At 37.8% G+C, this 16027-nt stretch overlaps 1 protein-coding gene across 7 annotated transcripts in view; it reads left to right on the plus strand.

The window, feature by feature from the left end:
* Positions 1–16027, plus strand: part of Eip63F-1 (Ecdysone-induced protein 63F 1) — a 368174-nt gene that overhangs the window by 216345 nt on the left and 135802 nt on the right. The window lies entirely within an intron of this gene.

Genomic DNA, 16027 nt, shown 5'->3' on the forward strand with positions numbered 1-16027 from the left:
ATACCGCATAACATACTGTAACGAATTTACTTGCAAATCCTCTTATTTGCCCTTCTGCTAAGTTCGAATCACTAAACTGTTGAATAAATAACTCCAATATTGAATAATGGAAAAATGGCCTTTATTAAAGTACTTCACAATAACACTTATACTCTGCAACTAGCTTTCTTAACAACCAAACTGATTGATAGCTCAAATGAAACTCACTCTTCGCCTCTACTGTCGCGCCTTTTATACTTTTTGATATCTCATTGCATACTTCCAGGCTTTTCCATTCCAGAACTTATTAGTTATTTCAGCTACAAAATCGCCAGCCACAACTACGTTTATAACATCTCATTTGAGTAATATTTGCACAAATTATTGCCCTCTCCTGTGAGCAATTTAGATAAGATATATGCATGTGTTAGTGCATTGCTTCTCCGCTGCTCGTATACGTACATATGTGTAGACGCAATTATGATTCGTTTATGTAGATACATAATGATTGATCTATGGATGTGCATGATATCACTGTTTAGCATCGGCTTAGAGTGGGCAGCACCCCTTAGTTTTGCTAATATTCGTAACAATACTTTGTTCTACATGTCATCATTAATCAAACTCTACTTTTTATACTCGGCGTGCTTTGCACCCAGAGTATATTAACTTTGATTGGATAACGGTTGGTTGTACAGGTATAAAGGAATCGAGAGAGATATAAACTTCCATATATCAAAATCATCAGTATCGAAAAAAAATTTGATTGAGCCATGTCCGTCCGTCCGACCGTCTGTCCTTTAACACGTCTGTCCTTCCGCTCTGCCGTTAACACGATAACTTGAGCAAAAATCGATGTATCTTTACTAAACTTAGTTCACGTACTTATCTGAACTCACTTTGTATAAAAAATGGCCGAAATCGACTATGACCAAAGTGGGCGTCGATATCGAAAATTACGAAAATGAAAAAAAAAAATGCCATAATTCTATACCAAATACGAAAAAAGGGATGAAACATGGTAATTGAATTGATTTATTGACGCAAAATATAACTTTAGAAACAAACTTTGTAAAATGGGTGTGACACCTATCATATTAAGTAGAAAATGAAAAAGTTCTGCAGGACGAAATCAAAAGCCCTTGGAATCTTGGCAGGAATACTGTTCGTGGTATTATATATATAAATAAATTAGCGGTACCAGACAGATAATGATCTGGGTTACCCTGGTCCACATTTTGGTCGATATCTCTATCTTCACATATACAACAAAGGGCCACTCCCTTTTAGAACCCTCATTAATACCATTAATTTGATACCCATATCGTACAAACACATTATAGGGTCACCCCTGGTCCACCTTTATGGCGATATCTCGAAAAGGCGTCCACCTATAGAACCAAGGCCCACTCCATTTTAAAATACTCATTAACGCCTTTCATTTAATACCCATAACGTACAAACACATTCTAGAGTCAACCCTGGTCCACCTTTATGGCGATATCTCTCTCTTTTAAAATACTCATTAATGCCTTTCGTTTGATACCCATATCGTACAAACATATTCTAGAGTCACCCCTGGTCTACCTTTATGGAGATATCTCGAAAAGGCGTCCACCTATAGAACTAAGACCCACTCCCTTTTAAAATACTCATTAACACCCCTGTTCCACCTTTATGGCGATATCTCGAAAAGCCGTTCACATATAGAACTGGGGATCACTCCCTTTTAAAATACTCATTACCGCCTTTCATTTGATACCCATTTCGTACAAACACATTCTAGAGTCACCCCTGGCCCACCTTTATGGCGATATCTCTCTCTTTTAAAATACTCATTAATGCCTTTCGTTTGATACCCATATCGTACAAACATATTCTAGAGTCACCCCTGGTCTACCTTTATGGAGATATCTCGAAAAGGCGTCCACCTATAGAACTAAGGCCCACTTCCTTTTAAAATACTCATTAACACCCCTGGTCCACCTTTATGGCGATATCTCGAAAAGCCGTTCACATATAGAACTGGGGATCACTCCCTTTTAAAATACTCATTACCGCCTTTCGTTTGATACCCATATCGTACAAACACATTCTAGAGTCACCCCTGCTCCACCTATGGCGATATCTCGAAAAAGCGTCCACCTATAGAACTAAGGCGCACTCCCTTTTAAAATACTCATTAACACCTTTCATTTGATACCCATATCGTACAAACAAATTCTAGACTCACCCCTGGTTCACCTTTATGGCGATATCTCGAAAAGGCGTCCACCCATAGAACTAAGGCCTACTCCCTTTTAAAATACTCATTAACACCTTTCGTTTGATACCCATATTGTACAAACGCATTCTAGAGTCACCCCTGGTCCACCTTTATGGCGATATCTCGAAAAGGCGTCCACCTAAAGAACTAAGGCCCACTCCCATTTAAAATACTCACTAACACCTTTCATTTGATACCCATATCGTAAAAACAAATTCTAGAGTCACCCCTGGTCCACCTTTATGGCGATATCTCGAAAAGGCGTCCACCTATAGAACTAAGGCTCACTCCCTTTTAAAATACTCATTAACACCTTTCATTTGATACCCATATCGTACAAACAAATTCTAGAGTCACCCCAGGTCCACCTTTATGGCGATATCTCGAAAAGGCGTCCACCTATAGAACTAAGGTCCACTCCCTTTTAAAATTCTCATTAACACCTTCCATTTGATACACATGTCATACAAACACATTCCAGTGTTACCCTAGGTTCAGTTTCCTACATGGTGATTTTCCCTTATTTTGTCTCCATAGCTCTCAACTGAGTATGTAATGTTCGGTTACACCCACTTAGCCTTCCTTACTTGTTTCATATTTGGTACAGAATTATGAGTTCAGATAAGTACGTGAACTGAGTTTATTAAAGATATATCGGTTTATGCTCAAGTTATCCTTTTAACGGCCGAGCGGAAGGACAGACGGTCGACTGTGTATAAAAACTGGGCGTGGCTTCAACCGATTTCGCCCATTTTCACAGAAAACAGTCATCGTCATACAATCTATACCCCTACCAAATTTCACAAGGATTGGTAAATTTTTGTTCGACTTATGGCATTAAAGTATTCTAGACAAATTAAATGAAAAAGGTCGGAGCCACGCCCATTTTGAAATTTTCTTTTATTTTTGTATTTTGTCGCACCATAGCATTACTGGAGTGGAATGTTGACATAGTTTACTTATATACTGTAAAGATAAAAAATTTTTTGTTAGAATTTTACTTTAAATTTTTTTTTAAAAAGTGGGCGTGTTCGTTATCAGATTTTTCTAATTTTTATTTAGCACACGTACAGTAATAGGAGTAAAGTTCCTGCCAAATTTCATCATGATATCTTCAACGACTGCCAAATTATAGCTTGCAAAACTTTTAAATTACCTTCTTTTAAAAGTGGGCGGTGCCACGCCCAGTGTTCAAAATTTTACTAATTTTCTATTCTGCGTCATAACACCTGCGTCAACGCACCTACCAAGTTCATCGAGAAAGCGGCCATTTGGTAATGAATTATCGCCCTTTTTCGATTTTTCGTAATTTTCGATATCGAAAAAGTGGGCGTGGTTATAGTCCGATTACGTTCATTTTAAATAGCGATCTGAAATAAGTGCCCAGGAACTTACATAACAAATTTCATTAAAATACCTCAAAATTTACTCAAGTTATCGTGTTTCCGGACAGACGAACGGACGGACGGAAGTACGGACATGGCTAAATGAATTTCTTTCTTCGCCCAGATCATTTTGATATATAGAAGTCTATATCTATCTCGATTAATTTATTCCGTGACGGGGTACCGTTATGCGAACAAAATTAATATACTCTGTTAGCTCTGCTCAGCTGAGTATAAAAAAATAGCGTTTGGTTCGAAACTTTCCCGACAACGTGCACCTCTAAATTAGACACATGTAATTCGGGGCCTTGATTCCGAATTTTTAGCCAGAATTTCAAATATAAATATGAATCTAAGCCGAGAACTGGTCCCATTGTCCTTAGAGCTAACAAAGCAAAATTCACTTATTTGTTTGACTCAGCCCGTATAAACGCCTGATTTATTCCCAACGAAAACAGTAATTTTAAAGCCTCTTATTAAAAGATGTTCTCAGGTATGAGTAAATCGCTATCAAGTTTACAAATTTAAAATTACCAATTATAATTTGTAGCAACATACCTTAGTAATAAGAGGTCAAGGCCAAGCTTCTTATCCAATTTGTGGTGTGCTGCTTTTTGATTGTTCCATAAGCCGATTTAGAACGATAGGTCAGATGAATATTTGGTAAAAAGATTTTCATAACAGAGATATAGTAGAAGGGTTTGCCAATCCACCGCCGAGGAATAAACTTGTTTAAAAACGTTTTCACAAGAATTTTTGACGGCAATTGAAACTCAAAACTTCTGTACGGCAAGCCAGCACACTACCCACAAAGACTGCCAAACTAACGAACTTTAAATATTTACATATTTTAACTTTGTTATTTATTCTTCATTCATGGTTTTATAACGGCAACACTTTTTACTTGATAGATTGAGAAACCAAACAAAAGTATGTAAATAAAAAAATATGCGTGGAAGCTGAAATTGGAGCTCGTCCTTCATTGCGTTGTGATAACGTCATCCATAGCTCTGCTTCACAACGCACGATAGAAATACAACAAATAACAATAACAATTACAGCTTCCAACCAACATAACACCATAACAATTGTACTGATACAATAATCAACAGCTGTTTTGTTTCACTATTGTTTTTGTTGTTGTTTGTTATTTTTTCTACTATCGCCCACCAGCCCTGCTTGTAAATATTTATGCTTTTGGTCATGTGACCTTCGTTTTGGTGACATTCAATGAACTTTTACCAATAAACCAGTGTAAAACTGCAAAACAGATTTGCATAGGGATAGGATATAGTATATATAGTACATTTGTACAGTGGTGGTCACATAAATAGCACGCTATTATTTTATACTCAGTTGAGCAGAGCTCACAGAGTATATTAAGTTTGATTGGATAACGGTTGGTTGTACATATATAAAGGAATCGAGATAGATATAGACTTCCATATATCAAAATAATCAGGATCAAAAAAAAATTTGATTGAGCCATGTCCGTCCGTCCGTCCGTCCGTTAACATGATAACTTGAGTAAATTTTGAAGTATCTGGATGAAATTTGGTATGTAGGTTCCTGAGCACTCATCTCAGATCGCTATTTAAAATGAACGATATCGGACTATAACCACGTCCACTTTTTCGATATCGAAAATTTCGAAAAACCGAAAAGGTGCGATAATTCATTACAAAAGACAGATAAATCGACGAAACTTGGTACATGAGTTGAACTTATGACGCAGAATAGAAAATTAGTAAAATTTTGGACAATGGGTGTGGCACCGCCCACTTTTAAAAGAAGGTAATTTAAAATTTTGCAAGCTGTAATTTGGCAGTCGTTGAAGATATCATGATGAAATTTGGCAGGAACGTTACTCCTATTACTATATGTACGCTTAATAAAAATTAGCAAAATCGGAGAAGGACCACGCCCACTTTTAAAAAAAAAATTTTTTTAAAGTAAAATTTTAACAAAAAATTTAATATCTTTACAGTATATAAGTAAATTATGTCAACATTCAATTCCAGTAATGATGTGGTGCAACAAAATACAAAAATAAAAGAAAATTTCAAAATGGGCGTGGCTCCGCCCTTTTTCATTTAATTTGTCTAGGATACTTTTAACGCCATAAATCGAACAAAAATTAACCAATCCTTTTGAAGTTTGGTAGGGGCATAGATTTTATGACGTTAACTGTTTTCTGTGAAAATGGGTGGAATCGGTTGATGGCACGCCCAGTTTTTATACACAGTCGTCCGTCTGTCCTTCCGCATGGCCGTTAACACGATAACTTGAGCACAAATCGACATATCTTTAATGAACTTAGTTCACGTGCTTACTTGAACTCACTTTATCTTGGTATGAAAAATGAATGATATCCGACTATGACCACGCCCACTTTTTCGATATCGAAAATTACGAAAAATGAAAAAAAATGCCATAATTCTATACCAAATACGAAAAAAGGGATGAAACATGGTAAGGTAATTGGATTGTTTTATTGACGCGAAATATAACTTCAGAAAAAACTTTATAAAATGGTTGTGACACCTACCATATTAAGTAGAAGAAAATGAAAAAGTTCTGCAGGGCGAAATAAAAAACCCTTAAAATCTTGACAGGTATTACATATATAAATAAATTAGCGGTATCCAACAGATAATGTTCTGGGTCACCCTGGTCCACATTTTGGTCGATATCTGGAAAACGCCTTCACATATACAACTACCACCACTCCCGTTTAATACTCTCATTAATGCCTTTAATTTGATACCCATATCGTACAAACTCATTCTAGAGGCACCCCTGGTCCACCTTTATGGCGATATCTCGAAAAGGCGTCCACCTATAGAACTAAGCCCCACGCCCTTTTAAAATACTCATTAACACCTTTCATTTGATACCCATATCGTACAAACATATTCTAAAGTCACCCCTGGTCCACCTTTATGGCGATATCTCGAAAAGGCGAACACCTATAGAACGAAGGCCCACTCCCTTTTAAAAATACTCATTAACACCTTTCATTTGATACCCATATCGCACAAACAAAGTCTAGAGTCACCCCTGGTCCACCTTTATTGCGATACCTCGAAAAGGCGTCCACCTATAGAACTAAGGCCCATTCCCTTTTAAAATACTCATTAACTCCTTTCGTTTGATACCCATATTGCACAAACGAATTCTAGAGTCACCCCTGGCCCACCTTTATGGCGATATCTCGAAACGGCGTCCACCTATGGAACTAAGGATTACTCCCTTTTAAAATACTCATTAACACCTTTCTTTTGATACCCATATTGTACAAACAAATTCTAGGGTCACCCCTGGTCCACCTTTATGGCGATATCTCGAAACGGCGTCCACCTATGGAACTAAGGATTACTCCCTTTTCAAATACTCATTAACACCTTTCTTTTGATACCCATATCGTACAAACATATTCTAGAGTCACCTCTGGTCCACTTTTATGGCGATATTTCGAAACGGCATCCACCTATAGAACTAAGGCCCACTCCCTTTTAAAATACTCATTAACACCATTCGTTTGATGCCCATATTGTACAAACAAATTCTAGGGTCACCCCTGGTCCACCTTTATGGCGATATCTCGAAACGGCGTCTACCTATGGAACTAAGGATTACTCCCTTTTAAAATACTCATTAACACCTTTCATTTGATACCCATATCGTACAAACGCATTCTAGAGTCAACCCTGATCCACCTTTATGGCTATATCCCTAAATTGCGTCCACCTATAGAACTATGACCCACTCCCTCATAAAATACTCTTTAATGCCTTTCATTTGATACGCATGTCATACAAACACATTCCAGGGTTTCCCTCGGTTCATTTTGCTACTTGTTTTATACAGTATTCACAACTGCTTCCTTTGTTAAATTTCAATTAAAATTCACAGCATTTCAAGGGATTTTCAAAATTTTAGATGAAAATTTCCAACGTTCTATTCGAAATATTTTCGAGCATGAAAATTTTAAAGCAACATCGAAAACTGTTTAATTTAGATAATTTTTTTGTAGAGGGAGTTGCCCATCTTCCAAAAAATAAAAAAATAAATTATGGTTTTGTATGGAAAGAAATCCCAGCAATTTCAATAGTTCTGACTCCAAATGTTTGAAATTTGTCGAATTGATGTGTTTTTTGTTTTAAGCACTAAAATTAAATTCTTAGGAAATGGGAAGAAAAAAACGTAAAGAAAGCAGTTGTGAATTTTGTCTAAAAATAAAAGTGGGTTATTTAGGTGCCCAGCACTGTGTATAAAAAATTCATAAATATGTATAACCGTTGGTAAATAGCTTTCAAATAGCCAGTGCAGACATTTAGTTACATATGAAAGTGAATTTTGGAATATTAGGGTATGAGTTTGCTGTAAAAAGTGCTAACAAAATGCTCCGCTAGGCAAATTGCCTTTTTTGACTAGCGCAACACTTCCAGACCGTAAATAACACTTCGAGCGGGTTAGGGGCTTAAAATATTGATTCAAGGTGTTGCCAGTGAAATATATAGCTGCCCCAACCCAATTGTCAACCTCACCTACCCGTGGGGAATCCTGTTTCTTCAACAGCCGAGGCTCTGGCGACCCCAGTTTCTTATGGATCTAGGGGGTGGGAGGGCGGTATGGCCTAAAAGGTTTCACGTGGTCATACCAAATCGTTCCCGAGATGGTCGAGCTTTTACCTTAATGGTGCTTGTTACCGGAACGTACCGGATCTGCATCCGGCAAAGGGCCATCAACATAGATAACACTCCCCAAGGTGCACGGGGTGTGTCCTTATCGCTACAAAGACTACAAGAACAACACAAATATTTAGTTATCCCGAGCTAGAGCCCTTTCCATCAGATGAGAAACCTTTACAACAGCGTCAATCAATAAAAAAAATGTGAAAATGTTTCCTCGAATTCGATCACGTCGCAATGGGGTCTATGCGAGGCAACAAAATCTGTATGCAGAGGAACGCCGTAGGTTAGAGTTTTATCAACCAATTGCTTAGACGGTTCAACAGATGGCTAGTCAACCTTACGGCATATGCAAATGACGTTTCATTCATCATAAGCGACAAATGCAGATGGATTATGCACTTCGGAATATACAAGCCTGGGCGTCTGGAGTCGGATTAACCGCCATCGCGGAAAAACTCGATCTAGTATTATTACTAGGAAATATAAGGTCCTTAATTGGACTAAGCCTAAGTTTGAAGAGGTAACTCTTCAACAACAAAGTATATTGAAGTTCTACTAGATAGTAAGTTGTCGTGCAAAGTCCACGTGGAAGAGAGAGCGAAGAAAGCTTCCGCGAATTTCAGGATGCACGTGGGGCCTATCACCAAAACTCTTTCGTTGTGAATTTAAGCATTTGTTAAACCAAAAAACTTGAGGAGATATGCAGATTATCAATGATAAGCATAAAGGGAGCCCAAAACTACCCAACATCCTGGGTGAAGACCTAATGGCCAAAAATATCACGTTAGCAACTGCAAAAAAGCTTTAGCGCCATATAATATCGGGCAAACGAAATATGTGGTCCCTTGGCTGAGTTTCGAAAGTGACCTTGGGGCCACAATTACGCCAGAGGGTTGGTTGGACTCGATCCCGAAATAAGTAGATCCAATATTCTGGCAGATTACTGCAGTGTCTCTCTGGCGGAAATTTATAGCCGTGAAGAAAGCAGGAATTTCTGGAAGAAACGTGTTTAAGCTGCAGTCGCAATAGGAAAATTATCTCACACAGTACTTCATCAATAAGTGTCCTGGAATGCAAAGAAGCATTAGAAGTAAAATATGGTGCAGTACTCGACGATAGACGTCCTAATCCGTTTGGGAGAAATCTAAAGGAGACAGGAGTTGCATATGATCCATTAGGCAGAATAGGCGTAAACAGGAGCGCGCGGTTGCAAAATTCCTAAGATCATGTGCAAATTCTACGACGTTAGACTCACAAAGTTGCTGATATCTCTAAAGAGACAAGACTTAAGGCTCATGATGCGCATATTTACTGGAAACTGCCTGGCATCATATGCCTATAAGTTAAGCCTCATTCGTAACAGCAGATGTAGGAAGTGCGAGCTGCAGGAAGAAACTGTTGAGCACGTTCTGTGTTTGTGGCCTACGCTCTGATTTGCACGCAGAGTATATTAATTTTGGTAACATAACGGTTGATCATAACGGCATAAACGATAAAATAAATATAGACTTCTATACAGCAAAATGCTCAGGATGAAAAAATTAATGTCCGTTCGCCCGTCCGTCCGACCGTGCGTCTGTCTGTGCACACAATAACTTGAGTAAATATTGAGATATCTTATTAAAATTTGGTATATGGGTTCCTTGGCACTGATTGGCAATGGGGGACCAATTAAAATGAGCAAAATCGGATGACAACCACGCCCACTTTTTACATATATAACATTTTGGAAAACAGAAAAAACCTGAACGAAATCGGTTTGAGGACCATGCCCCCTTTTTTATAAAAGGTTTTAAAAAGAGGCGTGGATGAATAAAATAAGCTATATTTTTGCAAAAAAAGAGCTTTAAATCTATGTTGTTTCATTTCGCAAGTAGAATTGTAACAAAAAAATTAATATTTTTGAAATGGGCGTTGCACCGCCCCTTTTATGACCAAGCAACCTTTATGTTTCGGGAACCATAACCACGGACTACGCCCACATTTATATATAAGACTGTTAAAAGTGTTGAAGACGAATATATTAAGCTATAGCGTAATATCCAATGGTGCTTTAATTTCTATATAGAATTATAGCAAAAAGTTAAAAAATATTAAATTTTTTGAAAATAGGTGTGGCACTGTTCCTTTTTTGACTAAGAAATTTTCTATGTTCCGGCAGCCATAACTGAAAGAGAAATTACATATCGTAATTGAATTGGAAATACATACATTCTTTATAGCAGGAAATAATTCACGTAAAAATGGACGGGATTGGTTAAAAACCACGCCCACTTTTATATATAGAGGATGTTAAAAAGGGTCGTAGACTAGAATAATGAGCTATACCTCAGCGAAAAATAGTTTTACATTAATCATATTTCACTTAACAAGTTTTATTGTAATGAGTAGTGCCACGCCCCTATTCCGAACAACCATTACACAACATTTCTATAGCCTAAACAAAAATAAATCCCTCGTAACTAAATCCGAAAATGTAATTTATTTTAAATTAACTGTGAAATTGAAACTCACGCGAGTATATCGTGTTCGGTTACACCCGAACATAGGCACCTTTACTTTATATAATACATACATACATATAGCGATGCACAGACTCGTTGGCGTGACTTATGAAAGCAAATCAATTTTATAATTATACCCAGCTGTACTTGTAGACAGGGTAGTATAATTTTGATTGGATAACGGTTGGTTGTACAGGTATAAAAGAATCGAGATAGATATATATCAAAATTATCAGTGTCGAAAAAAAATTTGATTGAGCCATGTCCGTCCGTCCGTACGTCTGTCCGTCTGTCCGTTAACACGATAACTTGAGTAAATATTGAGATATCTTCACCAAATTTGGTACACGAGCTTATCTGGACCCAGAATAGATTGGTATTGAAAATGAGCGAAATCGGGTGATAACCACGCCCACTTTTTATATATATAACATTTTGGAAAACACAAAAAAACTGATTATTTAGTAAATAATACACCTAGAATGTTGAAATTTGACGCGTGGACTGATATTGAGGCTCTTGATAAAAATTAAAAAAAAAAAATTTAAATGGGCGTGGTACCGCCCACTTGTGATAAAATCAATTTTACAAATATTATTAATCATAAATCAAAAACCGTTAAACCTATCGTAACAAAATTCGGCAGAGGGGTTGCCTTTACTATAAGGAATGCTTTGAAGAAAAATTAACGAAATCGGTTACGGACCACGCCCACTTTTATATAAAATATTTTTAAAATGGTCGCGGACGAATAACATAAGCTATAGCTTTGCAAAAAAGAGCTTTATATCAATGGTATTTCATTTTCCAAGTGGATTTAAAACAATAAATAGGAAAAACTTCAAATTTCAAAAAATGGACGTGGCACCGCCCCTTTTATGACGAAGCAATTTTCTATGTTTCGGGAGCTATAACTCGAAGAAAAATTAATTCAGAATAGAACTATATGTATATGTATTATTGCGCAGCCTTGTAACACTATTAAGCACACAAAACAAACAACAACAGAATTTCAAGTGTACAGCTGGGTATGTAATGTTCGGTTTCACACGAACTTAGACTTCCTTACTTGTTTTAAATTATTTTCTAAATAATACAAAATAACATTCGTGTGTAAGAAACAAATATGATTGCTCAAAAAACCATTGACCTTCTTATTTCAAGGCTCCTATGTATGTATATACATACATATGTACATCATTTGTAAATATCCCATATAACGACACTATTAAAGTGTGTGCTTTTGTATATAATTTTCTTAGGAAACCTTCTTGTAGCTCAAGGGTAGCAAGCCCTTCAAAATCGTTTGTTGATTGCGAATGCCTTTGATTCATTTAGCAGTGACAAACTCAATCAATTTAAAGTGAGCGTAAACAAATATTGTAAGTCCGTTCAGTGGCACAAGATTAATCTATCCGCTATATTGTGTTACCAAATACAATTGAGTGCCAGAAAATAAGATAATAGAGAAATTTAATATTATAAGCATGGAATTGCCTGTTATGTAATTCTAAAAATGGCTTAAACTAAAACTACAACTGATTCTTCTTGGTTGGTTTATGCATGAGCACGTATAAATAATACGTTCTTCGTAAGTGAATATAGCTGGTTCACCGCCAGCACAAATCCCACACGGAATGCATGCCCCTCGCTTATAGCGATGAATCCAGTAGATGTCGCATTCGCCTTTGCGCAGACAAGTAGAGGCACATTCTTGACAAAGGGATCGAACCTTTCAGATGCAGGTCCTAAAATCGCTGACATCAAAAAATCGTCACAAATAAAAGCTTGGCTCAATATCGGGTTATGCGACAACCGCTATGCAAGAAATAGGGTTATCTAACACCATTGCATAGTAAAAGTCGGCCGATGTAAGACAAACGTCCGATTGCAACCATTTCTCACGGCGACCAGACGCTAATGATAAAACTCCACTGCAGGCCATTATACCGAATATCGGTATATCAAAATCATCATGATCATTTTCGTGGTTTCACTGGTGTTATATAAAACTAGACGGGAATCCTCTTCCGAATTAAAAATGTTCAGTATTTATATGAGACGCTCTTCGCCTGTTCTCCTGCAGGTTACAGAATCAGGAGACGAACAGATTTGTCATTTTTTATAGCGATTACTGGCAGATCCGGCAGACGTTGTTCCGCCCTAACTTTGGCCTAGCTGCATAACTTTAAAGAAGTTTTTACCTATTACTACCCCCCCCCCCCTCCCTTTTTCCAGGCCCAGTCCTAGTCTCAGACCTATTCAATATGCTCACAAAATTTCATAAGAATCGGTCGAGCCGTTTCGAAGAAATTCGAAATGTACACGCTTCTCCCGGTATTCCTTCTGACTGCTAAAAGCTTATGAAGCACACAAATATTCTTAAAACTAAAATCTAAAAATGGCAACTGACATGTTTTCCAAATGCTAACTAGTATCTATAAAGCATGCCATAGAGAGGCCAAAGCTAAGATAGTCCTCATATCTTAAGAAGGAAGGGATTTGCATACAAAGTTCAATAATTAAAGTCTATCAGGCTTGCGTCCTTTCACCTTAAAATCCTAGAAAGACTCCTGGATGTACACATCAAAAATAATTTGCACACTCAAACGCTCAAAAGTTATCAACACGCATACTCCAAAGAAAAGTTCGTGGAGACAGCACTAACGTCTATCACCACAAAGATAGAGAACTTTGCGCATCTTAAAGAACACATAGGAACTTTTAAGAACGTCTATAAGCAAACCGTTATGAAGTGCTGCGTTTGACGGTTTATCGGTCACGTGGGGAATTCATGAAGATCATTTTAACGAGAAAGATAACTAGTCTTGAAGAATCCTATATAACACGAAACGAGCACGGGGTACTCTCAACGTGGTGTACTATATCCCTTTTTAATAGAAACTCCTATCCAGCAGCGGTAAGGGCTACCTCCAATTTTTTCTAAATTATTCTATATCTTGCTGTGACGCTGAGTGTGCTAGTTCGTAACCCAAGGGGGAGCAGATTTTTCTTAATTTAGCTTATAAAAAGAAGGCCCTTGCTATTTCATAGGCCATTCTAATTCAATTTTTGGCCGGGTGAGTAAGGCGGTGAATTAACAGAAGTACCTACTGTCATCAAGCAAAGCGTCAGCGTATTTGCGCCTTGGCAACCACGCCACTGTTGGCAACCATAATTTCGAAACATTAAGAGACTTAGTTACAATAACCTTGAAATCCCATAAAGAATCACGCTTGCCAAGAAAAGCTACTTTAAACTAGGTAGGCAGTTGAAAAGTTAAGTCCTTTTTCGGCAAACGGAAGTCATGCATAACAACTTCAGATGAAGCGGCTATGGGAGTGCTCGGGAGCAAAGTTCTTGGAAATATTTATGGACTTCTATGCGCTGGCGACGGCGTGTACCGAAGGAAATTTAATGATGAGCTGTAGTAGCTTTACGCAGACAGCATCATAGTGACTATGCCGACTAGGACAAGTAAAGCGAATGAAAGACGATGCCCTAGCTATGAAAGTGTTTTAATCGGAACCCTCATTTGGAAGCAGAGGAAGAAGACGTCCCCCACTTCGCTGGAGAGACCAGGTGGAAAACGTTTTATATTCCATTGGTGCTACCAATTGGGGACAGTTACCCGGATATCGTTGGGAGGTATCGAGCCTCGCTGGCTTCCATAAGTCATAAGTTAAGTCCCTGGGCACAGTGGAAAGCGCCTTCCGGCCACCGCTGAGCTATTGCCTGGGGAGAATCGAGGAATATGAAAACAGGGCAACGGACTTGCTATGGACCAACAGGGTTGACTGCGAAGTCTCAAGGTCCTTATGGCCATGCTTGGATAGGAAAGGCACAAGCTTCCTTCTCAAACTGAACAAATCCGCGGTGAGGTACTTACGGATGTCATCACAGGACATTGTGTTATCGCATCAATGCTCCGACGAATACCAACAAGCTCCCTCTGCAGAAGCTGTCAGGATGAGGAGGAAGAGAGTCCATCTACCACTTTCTCTGCCGATGTCCAGGGCTTCAAAGAAGAAGGCTCAGATTTCTGTACTCACGGTTCTTCGACAGCCTGGCAGAGGTTGGGAAGGCGGACGTCTCGCTTCTTCTTGGGTTCACCAGGGAAAGCCAGTGGTTCGTTGAGGACCACTAGGAGGTAATGGGGTTAAACGAATTTGCACTTACTGGGGGCACTCACAATGGACAAAAATGTCTCCGAGTGGAAGTGTGGGTAACACTCACGTACGCCTTCTTAACCTAACCTAACCTACCCTAATGAAGAGGCGACTGACGCGTCTTGCTGGACGGCCCCAACCGTCTAAACGGTTGAGCGTATATTAGGTTCGTAGGAGTAAGGAGAAAGTAAATGATTTACTCTAAATTAATTGTTTATGTGGGAATAAAGCTATTCTCATTTTGGGGTGCCCCTCGAATTTGAACAACTACAATAAACGCTAAAAACATAATGATATGCTGCGAATCTTTTGTTTGTACCAATGTGTGTATGTATAAATACATATTAGGCTGGGTCGATTTATTAACCGATATCGCGCCATCGATTTTTCGATAGGATTTAGGCTGAGGAAAAAAAGTTCCACTACGCATACCCCAGCCTGCGAAATATCATTTTTTTGACTTTTTTCCGACTTTGATTTTTAAGGTTTTTTTCATGGCCTACTAAAAAATTTTTCATATGTATACCCTGTCCGACCCAAAAATGTCCGCTAAAAACGTTGTTGATAACAGTTTTTTTCAAAAAAACATTTTTGGGTCGGACAGGGTATACATGAAAGTTTTACAATCAAATGAAAATTTTTTTAGTAGGTCATGAAAAAAACCTTAAAAATCAAAGTCGAAAAAACAAAAAAAATATTAAATTTCGCAGGCTCGAAAATTATTTTTTTTTTTGGGTATGCGTAGTGGAACTTTTTTTCCTAAGCCCAAATCCTATCGAAAAATCTTTACATCGGTTAATAAATCGACCCAGTCTAATGTATAAGATACATATATGTGTTTGCGTTTGTGTGCTTTAACGTTGTGCTTTATAATAAAAACAAATTAAACAAATGTAAAATCATATTAATATAACTTTTAATTGCACAATCCAATTTAAAAAAAAATTAAAAAAATGGAAATATTATTAGAGAACTATTAACAGTGACCAGCAATAAAAAGCATTTGAGCGCAGCAACTTAATCACCG

This window comes from Eurosta solidaginis, chromosome 5 (assembly GCF_040869045.1).
Source record: "Eurosta solidaginis isolate ZX-2024a chromosome 5, ASM4086904v1, whole genome shotgun sequence".
Classification (NCBI taxonomy): Eukaryota; Metazoa; Arthropoda; class Insecta; order Diptera; family Tephritidae; genus Eurosta; species Eurosta solidaginis.